Source organism: Triturus cristatus, chromosome 2_2 (assembly GCF_964204655.1).
Source record: "Triturus cristatus chromosome 2_2, aTriCri1.1, whole genome shotgun sequence".
Classification (NCBI taxonomy): domain Eukaryota; kingdom Metazoa; phylum Chordata; class Amphibia; order Caudata; family Salamandridae; genus Triturus; species Triturus cristatus.
Window position 1 is genome coordinate 853,458,918 of NC_140582.1, and position 13,892 is coordinate 853,472,809.

Below are 13,892 nucleotides of genomic sequence, written 5' to 3' on the forward strand. Positions count from 1 at the left end.
CAGTGGTTCAGGGAACTGGTACCTACTATGAACTTCACCCCATTTTTAGGTCTCGCCTAGCGTTGCAGCGCGAATGAGCTGCCATCGCTTTGCGAGGCATGCAGTATATACTGTAGTGTGGAAGCTTCGCCCACTCTCTGCCCATTGGCTTTTGTCTTAAATGCTGCCTTCCGATTGGTTTGAGGCTAGTTAGTCCCTCCTCATTCATCATTTGTATCTTTCCACGGCTATTGGCCCCTTTACTCCTAACACTATTTTCTTCCCTGTCTCCCCACCCCACTGCCTCCTCCCTCAGTCTGTGACTTCTCACCCTCCCCCGCCGCCCCCTCCCCCACTCCCGTTCGTGTTTTCTTGCCTGCGGGCACTTCCGTTTTCATCTTTATTATTGTCACCTTAAAATATGAGAGTTCAAGATGCGTGTTGTACAAAAACTTCTCTTGTTTAATGAACTAGATTTTAAGGTTACTCTAAATATAATAAGACTCTAGGCAATATTCGGGGTATGCATGGCAACTGACACCTCTTAGTTCACAAATGGCATTGTTGTCGGGCGGGAGGAGCGGCAGTGTTTTAACTCATGCTTAAAACGAGCCCTTTTAATAACTTCCTCTCAATTCAGTGCTATAATAATGTGTACTGAGGTGAAGCGCTAAAGAAATGCACTTTTTTGAATTCTGAAGAGACATTATCGCACATTTACATCATGTTTACTGTATGATTAACATGCCGATCATTTTCACGGCTCGCCCACTGGCTCATATACGCTTGGCTCGTCTCCGGCTGGCTCTACCTGTTAATTAATATAATGGCTCGCGCACCTCTAACAAAGAGAGATGAATGGATACATGAAAGTGAGCCCTGTGGATGGTAGAGAAATAGACTGGTGCAGACAAACAGAAAGTCAGTCTCCATTGCCTCACGTCAGAATCATCACTTTCAATAACCTGGAAATCTGCCGGCAACTCCTGCATGCCCCAACCTGAGGAGCGCGTAATTTCAACATACCGGTAAGCCGGGTGATTTAGGGATCACTTGCGAATAGAACGGGAGGGAACTTTATGGTTTGGGTTAATCACGCACTCCAAGTTTTAAATGCAATATGTAACACACGTTGGTATGAGCGGCACCCAAGAGGCACTTCGATTTAAAGAGCACTCGAAGTAGCTACGGCAGAATGTAAAACACATTGGCATAAGTGGCACGTTATTGCGTTCAATAGGCACTTCGGTTTAAAGAGTACTAAAACCTACGTAGACTGACAAATAGCTCGCACGGTATTTTAGGCACCTTTGGAGACACCATTTAAGGTGAGGTGGTGATATTATTTAGGTGAAGATTCCCCATATTATACATATATTAATTTTGACTTTGTAGACATTTCCCTGATGAAGGCTTTTAGCCGAAATGCATAGGGACGATGGAAAATATGTTGGCTTGATCGACCCAGAAACGTTGCATTTTAGGAAATTGAGTTTTTGAACATAAACAAATGATTGTGAAATAAACAATGAACATTGACAGTTCTACAACACTCTTCAGCAGTGAGTGATACCCAGGAGCACGGCACAACCGATAAACTTTATACAAAAAATACGGCAGTGCGCGATCTATTCAAATAGTGACCAACCTCATCCCCCTCACCTATTCTAAGCAGAAGCGGCAGATTCTGAGCAATGCCCAGCTGGTGCAGAGGAGCACGGCAGAGTCTGTAGAAGCGCTGGGATCCCTAGCCTTTTCGGTCGGGCACCTAAGCCTTCCGCGTGCCTTCACACTCAGGATAAATGAATACATTTTGTTCTGTGCTTTAGTTGCCCCTCTGAGAGCACTGTCTGGAAGATGAATCTCTGTGTTAATAAATACATTCAGAGAGGTGTTTGTGTACAAACAAACAACACCCACAATACCGTATGTTTTGAACATGTAGTTAAATACCTGCTCATCGAGTACCTCATTGGCTGATCATTCCATGGCACTACCAAAATTACATTTGGACACATTTGCTCAACTGTAAAACACTCCCTTCTACGGGACATCTAACAACTCGGGGCTTTGGGGTTAGGTAAACTATTTTGGATGCTGTGTTAAAGAGTAAATACAAAAATTAATGCAATGAAACTAAGCAACCAGTACTGTCGAAAACACTGTAAAAACTGACACGCATTCTGGCATTTTGCTTCGGTAATGTCAATTTTCTCATAGATGCGAGTAAAGTACTCTTAATATCTTAATGAAATCTGCACACTTTTAACTAATAGCACAGGGCGACCTTTGATAACTAGGCAGTGAATACATTTTCATGTACTCCCGAAGCCCCCCTGCCCCCTTGGTAAACTTTATTGCCTCCCAGTGTTTGGGGGATAACCAAGACACAGGAGAGTGAGTCAAATAGTCTAGAAAATGAAAGAGAAGCCGGGATTTGGATTCACATGCTCCGATCCCGATTGTTTTGGTTAGTGTGTAAGCACTACTTTTATTAATGAGGTTCGCATTAGTAAAGCACCACGGTGTGCATGTATGGCGACACTTCACCCATGAGGTACGTACCAAGCGATTGTTGACACAATCCACACTTTGCGTCTTTTTCAATATATTTATAACGAAGTGCAGGACCTTTCCAAGGGATTTTGCACACTACATACATTCACTCCAAAAATAAAACGTGTAGGTAAAAAACATTGCCATTTACAATGTCAATAGCTCTAACTCACAAATGCGAGACCTATTTGCATTGCAAATGCTTGTTTTTTTTAAACATTGAAAGGGCACACCAAGTCTCAACGAGGCGCCCCCCTCCAGAAGACCCTCCACAACCGATTGTCACCAATCTCCTACATTTCAAGGATCAAGACACAATCCTTCGAGTGGCGCGCTAGTCCGCTCCCAGTCCTCCAGAACAACCACCATATCCGTTTCTTTACAGATTTTACGCTGGCTGTTCAACGCCAATGGTCTTCTTGGGGGTCAAATGCAAATTGAGACACTTGAGCCATGAAATATGCTCTTCTCTTCCCTTTCAAACTGAAAGTGATCCAGGACAACAAATCATTCTTGTTCCTGAAACCGTCAAAGGCATAGGACTGAGTGGAAGTCGCAATGCCCAAATCAATTGCTCCAACAGATCGCAGGGAGCCACCCAGGCAGCGGACTGGATGTTGCCGTCACCCTGGGCATGACGGGCTAGGTCACTCCCAGGTATTGACCACATCTTCCCCCGAGCAAGTGCAGGACAGCTGCTTATCAGCCCCAGAGATGGCAGCAACCTTTCAAGAAACTCAAGTGGATCATTCAGACTCGCCATCGGCCATCTCGGACACAGAAATCTCCCATGCTTCTTTCATTTCAGATATTGGCTCACATCTGCAGGTGACCCTCAGAAGCTGATTATCTCATTTAATCCAGTGGATCCCCCACCCTCGTACATCATACCTTCCCCTGAGCACCGGCTCGGACATTCAGGTCCAATCCATTAGGGAGCCCGGATGCTTTCCCGTACTACGATGGGGACGCCCCTTTCACTTTGTTCATCATTTCAAGGACCGCTACCGGGTCCACGCTTTCCTAAAACAGAAGGGAATACACATTGCACTATTGCAAGAGTCCCATATCACATGGGCTAAAGGAGTTAAACTCGAGAAAACATGGAGAGGACAAGTAATCACCACTACTTTTTCAGCATAAGCGAGGGGGCTCTCATTTGGGTGCTAGCAGGGACCCCTCTCAAAATCCTGAATAAGGAGGTGGACACAGATGATCGGTATGTCCACCTGTAAGCGCGCTTATATGGCATCCATATCCTGATAGGCTGTGTGTATGCCCCTAACAATGAACAACCTAAATTCTTAAAACAACTCTTGCTCAGCCTGGCTAGATGGGTTCATATAACATGATTAAGAGTTACCTTCATTGCGGTCTGGACTCTACATTAGACCTCTTTCATCCACCACTCCCTAAAACTCCCACAGTTACTAATGAATGGAGTCTACAGGCTTGGCTACAGCAATGGATGCTGCCAGATGTTTGAAGGCATTACAACCCAGGCATCACCCCGTCTCCTTTTACTCTCTAGTACACAGGGTTTATGCATGTTTGGACCAAATGGTTTGCTTCCATTCTCTCTGCCCCTTTATTACCTCACCAGGTTATCTGGGTAGGGAACTCTCCACGCACAACCCATTTTTACTGGGCCTGCAATGAGGCAGGATAACCTTTCCGATACACACCTGGTGGCTTTCACCGTCCACCCTTGAGGACCTCCCGTTCCGATATACACGTTGGATAATGAGATCCAATACTTTTTTTACCATAATGAGGGCACGATTTCTTCCCCGGCCATGGAATGGGAGGGCTTTATGGTGGTGATTTGGAGTGAGAGAATACAAACAATAGTGGAGATCAGACCAACCATCATTCATGCCTCATTCGCGACTGAACGAGAGTACATCGACACAGACAGGCGAGCAGCCTCAGCTCATCATCTCCTGCCCTCCCTGGTTTCCCACCATGAAGCTGAGGTACAGCTCCTAGAGTGCCTCAGATGCTTAGACTTTGCCACATACTCAACCAGAACACACTCAGAGGGAGACATGTTGGGCAGACTACTGACTTGGCTGTCTCACAGGGATAACTTGGATATAAGACAACTACCTGTCAATGAAATATGAGGCCCAGGCAGTGGACTTTTACACTTCCAGCAAACAATACATGATGCCTTCACTGCTTATTATGCGGAATACTACCGCCCTGTGTCGGAGTGCCCTTCTTCTGACCTCAGAGCATTCCTGGAACCTGTGCGCCTCCCTAGACTCACCCAACAGCAGCGGGGTGAGCTTGATGCCCTACTCACTGTCCAGGAGGTGAAGGCAGCAATCGTGGCCCTGGAATCCCTGGTCTTCCAACTAAAAATTACAAATCATTCCAAGACACATTAGCCCCCAAGCTACTGTGGCTATAAGAGACGGCATTGTTGACCAGGAGCCTTTCAGCCACACTTTGAGAGGGAGTCATTATGTTGTTACTGAAATGTATCGCCCCACTGCGATATTGACTAAAGTCTACAAAATATTAAGGGCTACATGTACAATGTCGTTTTGTGGCAACAAACGGTTTGCAAACGCAAGCAAAAAGGCATTTCCCAATGTACAAAGCCCTAAAAGACCTGCTACCGATCGCCAATTGGGTTTGAGAATCGGTATTTGAACGGTTTAGGGCATCCCTTCCAAACACTCTTTCACATTGGTATGTATTAATGTTTTGCAACAGAAATGTGGTTGTAAAATGTTTGCACTTTACTGCTAACTAAAAGTTGGTGGTGAACCATTCCCAAATGGGTCTCCAAAGGAACCCATCCCCTTTGAGAGCGGTTGAAAAAACACACTGTCTGTGAGAAGTTGGCCTGATGTATGATGTCACTAGTTCTAGTGTACACCTTATATCAGTCCAAATACCCTTATGGTGATTGGTTGTAAAGTCAACCTTATAGACCAGCTATCCTAGTGGTAGCATGGACAAGAGCAGTCTTAGGCTAAACTCTGAATGGCATGTGAAGCCAGCTGTGATACCATATATAATCCCTTGAATACCAAATGAAAGGACACCACAACAGATATATATATAAAATAAAGTGTATTTATTCTAGTCAAACCCTCAGCACTCTTTATGAGATTAGAGGTAAGTACAACACAGTCTTATTTAAGCATACATTAAGTCACACAGGTAAGTAATACAGTTAGGCCCTAGGGGCCACGCAAACCATATACTAAGTAAGTGGTATAAGAACCACTGTCACGGAAATAGAATAGGCCTAGGCCTAGGGAATCGCTGGGGCTACACTACACTAGCGTTAGTTAGGAAGTGGGAGGCCCACGGGATTCGTGTGCAGAGTGGAAACACTCACGCGTAATGCGTAAAAGTCAATAGCAATAGTACAGTTTAGAAAACGGTAGATTTAGGACACTTACGGAGTAGCTAGGAAGTTGAGACTTGAAAACTAGACACTAGGATAGTCACTATCCTGATGAGCACCGGAGTACCCAAGTTACCTAGCCCACAGGCTGCGGGTGCATAGGGGTGAAGATGCGTCGTTTTCGTCGTCGACTCCTATGGATGCCTGAAGAAAGATGCTGACAGGCAGTCAGTGAAGAGTGTCCGGTGGATCCCAAGGCTGGGATCAAGAAGAGAGGAAACCTGCAAGCAGAAGGGACAGAGTCAAGGTCACTAGCCAGTGACCACGTGGAACCAGGAAGGAACCAGGCGATGTCGTGAAGATTGCAGGTGAAGGTGGAGCTTGTCGCTGCAGCCAGGAGGACCAGGAAGCGTCGAGGACGACCAGGACCAGGAGGCGAGCTGTCCCACGAAGGCTCTTGCTGTCGGCGGCGTCGAAGTTGGACTAGGACTCACCAAGCCTTGGCAAGCGGAACCCACGAAGAACGGAGGACTTGCTTCTGGTGCAGACCAGGAAGGTCTGGGGTGCTTCTTCTTTGCAGAGAAGCGGGAGCCAGTCTGGAGGAGCCAAACCAGCGCAGAAGATTTCAGGGTGCGTCGTCACAAAGGCCACTGGCCAGCGGGCAAGCAACCGGACAGACGCGGCAAGCAGGAAAATGCAGAAGGGCCCCACGCAGGACTCGTGGAGTGTGGGGGGCTGATCTTCGGTGCAGATGGTGCTTGGGGTTGGGGCTTCTCAATCCCCGGTGCACAACTTCGAGGGTACCTCAGAAGCTGCGCTTTAAGTTACTAGCCATTTTTCCCAGATAGCCGGTCCCACGTCGCTCGTCGCCTCCACGGATCTCAGCTTTGCTGTGGATGTGGATCAGGGTCGGAGAAGTCTGGAAGTCAAGGCTCTGGTCGGGCTCTGCAGTCGGTTCCTCGTAGAACGTGGGCAAAGCAAAGGGTAGTCTCTTGATGGTGCCTGTTTGCACAGGGTAGCCACTCCTTGGCTACAAGGGAGATTCTTCAGTCTTCTTCTTTCGTCGAATGTCGAAGGTCCAGAGTTTCTGTTCAAGTTTGCAGGTTCAGGATAATCTAAAGTCTTGAGGCCCAACTCCCACTCTTATACTAATCTGGGGGGCTGGGATACCTGCTAGGTCACGCCTTATGGGTGGGACCTGGGAGGGGGTGGTTACACCCACTTCCCTTTGTCCAGTTTCGCGCCAGAGCTGGGGCTGGAGTGCCCCAGCGCCGGTTTGAACTGGACTATGCAAGGAACACCTTGTGTGCCCCAGGCATGTCTCATTCCTTTCAGCCCACCCTGCCCCAATACACTAAAGGCTGTCTGGGGAGGTGCTAGCACCTCCCCAAGCAGGAAACCTATTGTCCAGGCCTCCCTGGCTGGGATCACTCCCAGCTGCAGGAGGTCAGACTTGTGTCGTGGCAGCAGCATCCATTTTGTGATGCTGAGGCTTTGGTAAGAGGCTAACAGTTGAAGTATGATTTTAACATGTCTTTCCCTCTAGAAGGGGGGAATAATATTCTCCTGTCCAGAAATGGCATGGGGGTATTATTCCACAGTGTTAGACACCTTACACGACATGTTTCGATAAAGCCAAACCATAGTTACCATAACCGTCTAAGATTATAAGGCACTTTAAGAGTATATGGTAGGCTATATCATAGAACAGCTATAAGGACAAGGTTCCGAAAGCTGCAGACAGGCTCAGCTCATGCTAGAGCACCATCTCACATGTTACCAAGCACTCTGCCTCCAGGATTGTCAAGGCCTGCCATAGGAGTGACTGATAGGTACACATGTGTCTATATGTAAGTTAGGTATAGGAATACTACACCTAAGCAAGGGGTGATTACACGACCTTGCCCCAGCTGAGTGATCAACCAGTTGTGTCAAAATGGAAGGCCAGGCCAGGGGTGGCATAATACATGCTGCAGCCCCTGGTAGGCCTAGGGTACACCTATGCCCTGGGTACCTAGGGTACACTGTACAGGGGCCAATAAGGTGATCCTATCCAAATGGGTTATGCACCTAAAGTACATAGTATTAATTTAGAGAGAGAACAGCAGGGCTGTGGGTCTGATTAGCAGGCCCACAGCCACATCTAAGTCGAAAACCAGTAAAGCAAAAGCAAAAAGTGGGGGTGAACATAGAAAGCAGACCCTACTCTCCTACACAACCCCCCCCCCCCAAACGTAGGGACATTAAACTAACCTTGACCAGTTGAGTCTTCATGTTCTAAGTGGAAATATCTGGAGAGTCCATCTGCATTGGCATGGTCAGTCCCAGGTCTATGTTCCACTGTGAAGTCCATCCCCTGTAGGGAAATGGACCACCTAAGAAGTTTGGGATTTTCACCCTTCATCTGATTTAGCCACAAGAGGGGCTTATGGTCTGTCTGAATCTTGAAGTGAGTGCCAAACAAGTATGGCCTCAGCTTCTTCAGGGCCCAAACCACAGCAAAGGCCTCCCTCTCAATAGCTGACCAACGTTTCTCTCTAGGGGTCAGCCTTCTACTTATAAAAGCAATGGGCTGGTCTTGACCATCTACATTCAGTTGTGAAAGAACAGCTCCCACACCTAACTCAGAAGCATCTGTCTGGACAATGAACTCTTTGGAGTAGTCTGGACTTTTCAGAATAGGTGCACTGCACATGGCCTGCTTCAGGTCATCAAATGCTTTTTGACAGCTTACTGTCCACTGAACTTTCTTTGGCATCTTCTTGGAGGTCAAGTCATTACGTGGTGTCACTATGGACCCATAGTTCTTAACAAACTTTCTGTAGTACCCAGTCAGGCCCAAGAAAGCTCTGACCTGAGTCTGGGTAGTTGGAGGAGCCCAGTCCTTTATGGTCTGGATCTTGCTCTCCAGTGGTTGAACCTGACCCCCACCAACTAGGTGGCCCAGGTATACAACCTTGCTCTGCCCTATCTGGCACTTAGTGGCCTTGATAGGGAGGCCTGCCTTTTGCAGGGCCTCTAAAACATTCCTCAGGTGGACCAGGTGATCCTCCCAGGTGGAGCTAAAGACAGCAATATCATCAAGATAAGCTGCACAATAATCATCCAACCCAGTAAGGACTTGATTCACCAACCTTTGGAAAGTGGCAGGTGCATTCTTCAAACCAAAGGGCATTACCACAAATTGATAATGTCCTCCTGGGGTCGAGAAAGCAGTTTTGGCCTTTGCACTCTCAGCTAGTCTGATTTGCCAGTAGCCTGCTGTTAGGTCAAATGTGCTCAAAAACTTAGCAGCTGCCAGTCTGTCAATGAGCTCATCTGCCCTAGGTATTGGGTGGGCATCTGTCCTAGTGACAGCATTGATACCTCTGTAATCCACGCAAAACCTCATCTCTCTCTTACCATCTTGGGTGTGAGGTTTTGGCACAAGAACTACAGGACTAGCCCAAGGGCTCTCTGAAGGTTCAATGACTCCCAGCTCCAACATCTTTTGTACCTCAACTTTTATGAAGTCCCTGACATGGTCAGGTTGCCTGTAGATTTTACTCTTCACAGGCAGACTGTCACCAGTGTCCACCTCATGGGTGCACCAGTTTGTCTGATTTGGGGTCAGAGAGAACATATGTCTGTAGGATTGCAGCACTTGTCTGCAGTCCTGTTGCTGATGGACAGTGAGGCTGTCAGAAAAAACCACACCATCAACTGAGCCACCATCAGGGTTCTGAGTCAACAGGTCTGGGAGAGGGTCACTCTCTTCCTCCTGCCCCTCATCTGTAGCCATGAGTAGCCCCATGTCTGCCCTGTCAACATATGCCTTCAATCTGTTGACATGAAGCACCCTGTGGGGGCTTCTGGGAGTCCCAAGGTCCACCAAGTAGGTGACTTCTCCCTTTTTCTCAACAATAGTGTGGGGTCCAGACCATTTGTCTTGGAGTGCTGCTGGGGCCACTGGCTCCAACACCCACACTTTCTGCCCTGGCTGGTAAACAGTCAGTACAGCCTTTTGGTCATGCCAAGCTTTTTGGAGTTCTTGGCTTGCCTCAAGGTTTTTAGAAGCCTTCTTCATATACTCTGCCATCCTGGAGCGGAGACCAAGTACATAATCCACTATGTCTAGTTTGGGTTGTCTGAGAGGTCTCTCCCATCCTTCCTTCACCAAACACAGGGGTCCTCTTACAGGATGCCCAAATAAAAGCTCAAAAGGGCTGTAGCCAACCCCCTTTTGTGGGACCCCTCTGTAAGAAAACAGAAGGCAGGGTAAAAGGATGTCCCATCTTCGCCTAAGCTTGTCTGGTAATCCTTTTATCATTCCCTTTAGGGTCTTGTTGAATCTCTCAACAAGCCCATTGCACTGTGGGTGATAGGGTGTGGTGAACTTATAGTTAACACCGCACTCCTTCCACATTGCAGTCAAGTATCCTGACATGAAGTTGGTACCTCTGTCAGAAATGACCTCCTTTGGAAAGCCCACTCTGGAGAATACTCCAAGCAGGGCCCTTGCCACAACAGGAGCTGTTGTGGTCCTCAGGGGAATTGCTTCTGGGTACCTGGTGGCATGGTCCACTATCACCAGTATGAATCTGTGCCCAGATGCTGTTTGTGGGTCCATTGGTCCTACAATATCTATGCCCACTCTTTCAAAGGGGACCCCCACCACAGGTAGTGGTATGAGGGGGGCCTTTGTGGGGCCACCTGATTTGCCACTGGCTTGGCAGGTGACACAGGAGCGACAACACTCCTTAGTATCTTCTGACATATGGGGCCAGTGAAAGTGAGGGACAAGCCTGTCCCAAGTCTTGTTCTGGCCTAAATGTCCTGCAAGGGGAATATCATGGGCCAAGGTTAGAAGGAAGCCTCTGAACTTCAGTGGTATGACCAACCTCCTGGATGCACCAGGCTTGGGGTCTCTAGCCTCTGAATACAGTAGCCCTTCATCCCAATACACTCTATGGGTACCTTGAGCATTCCCTGCAGCCTCAGCAGCAGCCAGCTGTCTGAGGGGTTCAAGAGAGGGGCAGTCTAATTGAGCCTGCCTCAGATCTGCCCTTGAAGGTCCCCCTGTCCCAAGAAACTCAACCTGATCAGGTTCAAGTTCTTCTAGGACAGTTCCTTCAGGGCTCTCAGAATCATCCTCCTGGGAGGGCTGATCCACCACCTGAGGCAGGGGGGAAGGCACAGCCTTAACCCTACTGCTCTTTCTCTTGGGTTGTGACTGGTCCATAGTTTCAGGATCCAGCACTTGTTCAGTGGTGCACTTTTTGGCCTGTGACCTGGTCACAGCAAGGACATGTGCATCTATCCCCAGCATTTCTGCATGGGTCCTATACTCCACTTCAGACCAAACTGAAGTTTCAAGATCATTGCCCAGTAAACACTCTACAGGAAGGTCTGAACTAACAACAACTTTCTTGAGGCCAGTTACCCCTCCCCAGGAGAAGTTAACAATAGCCACACTATGGGAGGTAGTGGCATTGCTAGCGTTGGTCACTAGGTAATTCTCACCTAGTATGATCTGTCCAGGGTCCACAAAAGCAGGTGTCACCATTGTGACACTAGCTCCAGTGTCCCTGTAGGCCTGAGCCATTCTTTGGTTGATAAAAGGTGTCTGTCTGTACTTGCCCAGGTTACTGGGGCCTACAGTAGAGGACAAAGCTAAGTCCCCATCACAGATCAGAACAGCCTGAGTAGGTACTCTGACTAGGCCAGAATCCTCCTCAGTTCCCAGGGTTAACCCTACTACACCCTTTTGCTGGGAACCACCACTTACAGCTGAACTAGGGGGTACAGTTGCCTTAGGGGCAATGGTGGCTGGGGGCTTATCCTTTTTGGTGCACTCACTAAACCAGTGTGAGTTGGACTTACAATAGTTGCACCATGGTTTCTTTTGGCCATCTTTCTTTTTATCCTTTTTGGGACCACCCTCCCCCTGAGCCTTTTGGGGGCCTGGTGAAGACTTCTGGTCTTTTTGTTTCTGCTCATTACCCTTCTGGTCTGCCTTTTTCTGATCACCGCCCTGGTTCTGGTTTTTCTGCTTAACTCTAGTCCTGACCCATCTATCTGCCTTCTTTCCCAATTCTTGGGGAGAAGTCAGAATCAATCAGGTGTTGATGCAATAGCTGGTTTTGACAGTTGTTAAGTATTTGCTCTCTCATGATCAAATTCCTTCGTAGTGCACTGGATCTTTTCCCTGCCTCGCCTGTAGCTGAGTCTCAACGGCCGTGAGGGGAACGGCACCTGCCTGCTGGCAGCCACGAACTACAACCCCCAGAAGGCCTAGCGCCATCAGCACATCACGAACAGCTGAGGGGAATCCCTCATAAGGGCGGGACGCAGACCGCAGCGCGGGACGCGCTTTGAAAATTACTTTGCCTACCGTGAGGGGAACGGTTCCTTCGTAGTGCCCTGGATCTTTTCCCTGCCTCGCCTGTAGCTGAGTCTCAACGGCCGTGAGGGGAACGGCACCTGCCTGCTGGCAGCCACGAACTACAACCCCCAGAAGGCCTAGCGCCATCAGCACATCACGAACAGCTGAGGGGAATCCCTCATAAGGGCGGGACGCAGACCGCAGCGCCAGTTGGAGCCAGGGCAGGGCCACCCCCCTTAATTTGTATGTTCTTGGACTCTGCCCTTCCACTAGGACTGCTGACTAAGGTACTCTGTTATTTTCTGTTGCCTCTCATTGTGGGAGCATTTTACACTCCTTTGTTCCCTTCTTCTTTTTGTTGACATTATTTCCAACTTTCTTCACGCTGTGTGGGCATCGCCTCATAGAGGGGCGCTTTTTTTCTTCGGTCGAAATCTCTGCTGGGATAAAACAGGGGTTGAGGGCTGAGGGCTGCGAGCAAGAGGGCTGGGACTCATTTTTTCAAGAGCCCCAGGAACCCGTGCCCGCTCCATCTGGGCTGCTCTCCCTCTTTCCCCACCCCCGTCCCCAAAGACCGGGTGAGCAAACACTGGCTTACCTCGTACTCTGTGGGACCCCCGAGCAAACCTGTTATTGCCACCTTGGATTCCTTGAGGTCGTTTAACGCAATTTCGCCCACGTCTCGCGGAACCCGCAGTTCGGATTCCGCTGAGTAGAGGGGCACCTTCCTCATTGGCCTAAAGCTGCTCTTGGGGTAAAACAGGGGCTGAGGGCTGCGAGCAAGTGGGCTGTGACTCCATTCTCTAGGAGTCCCAGGCACCCGTGCCCGTTCCATCTGGGCTGTTCTCCCTCTTCATCCCAGATCTCTTATTTTAAACTATTTTAAACTGTTTGATTGTAAGTTATAGTATTATTGTTCATTTAGCTGTTTTCTAGATTCCACATGATGTCTTTGCGTTCAGGGAAGGGTAGACAGGTTACTGTAAAAACGAACAACGGGAAAGCTACTGGAACTTTGGACGATTTTATAACTCGGGCAACTGTTATCTTGGAAAAAGAAATAACCCTTACCGAAAAGCGCCTGTCCTTAGATCTAATAACAGGCAAACGCTCTTCCCTGGGAGATATTGCCTTTAAAATCACACCCAATAAGGCACCCACTCCCGAGAAAAATCCAGAGACTGCAGACAGCAACCTAGAGGCCAGTCCAAATCTAGTGGCACTTTTTGACTCCCAGATAATTATGACGGTAGACCCAGGGGATTCCCAAATTGAAGCATCTATACCCACTCTTATACCTATTTCATCAGGTACTATGGGGGATAACGCCTTAGACGGCAACTTGAGCAGTAATAGGCCCATCCATATACAAGATCACGTAGTAGATTGTGAGCGGGAAGCAAACAATCTGAACAAACGTAAAAGAGGGGGAAACCACAGAAAAGGAACTAGAAATAAGTTAGCGAAGCCAGCACCATCTAAAGTCCCGACAAATCTAACCAAACAAAAGGGCACCCACCCAGTTGACGCGGGACAGAAAATTTTCTCATTTAACACCAATAATAATGATCGTCTCTTGGGGGTAATTGAGAAATCGGTTCAGATGCTTTTGCTGCCTGTTTTAGA

The 13,892-nt window shown here is 48.2% G+C and overlaps 1 protein-coding gene across 4 annotated transcripts in view; it reads right to left on the minus strand.

The window, feature by feature from the left end:
* Positions 1 to 13,892, minus strand: part of N4BP2 (NEDD4 binding protein 2) — a 1,530,410-nt gene that overhangs the window by 609,545 nt on the left and 906,973 nt on the right. The gene's annotated exons all lie outside the window — the stretch shown is intronic.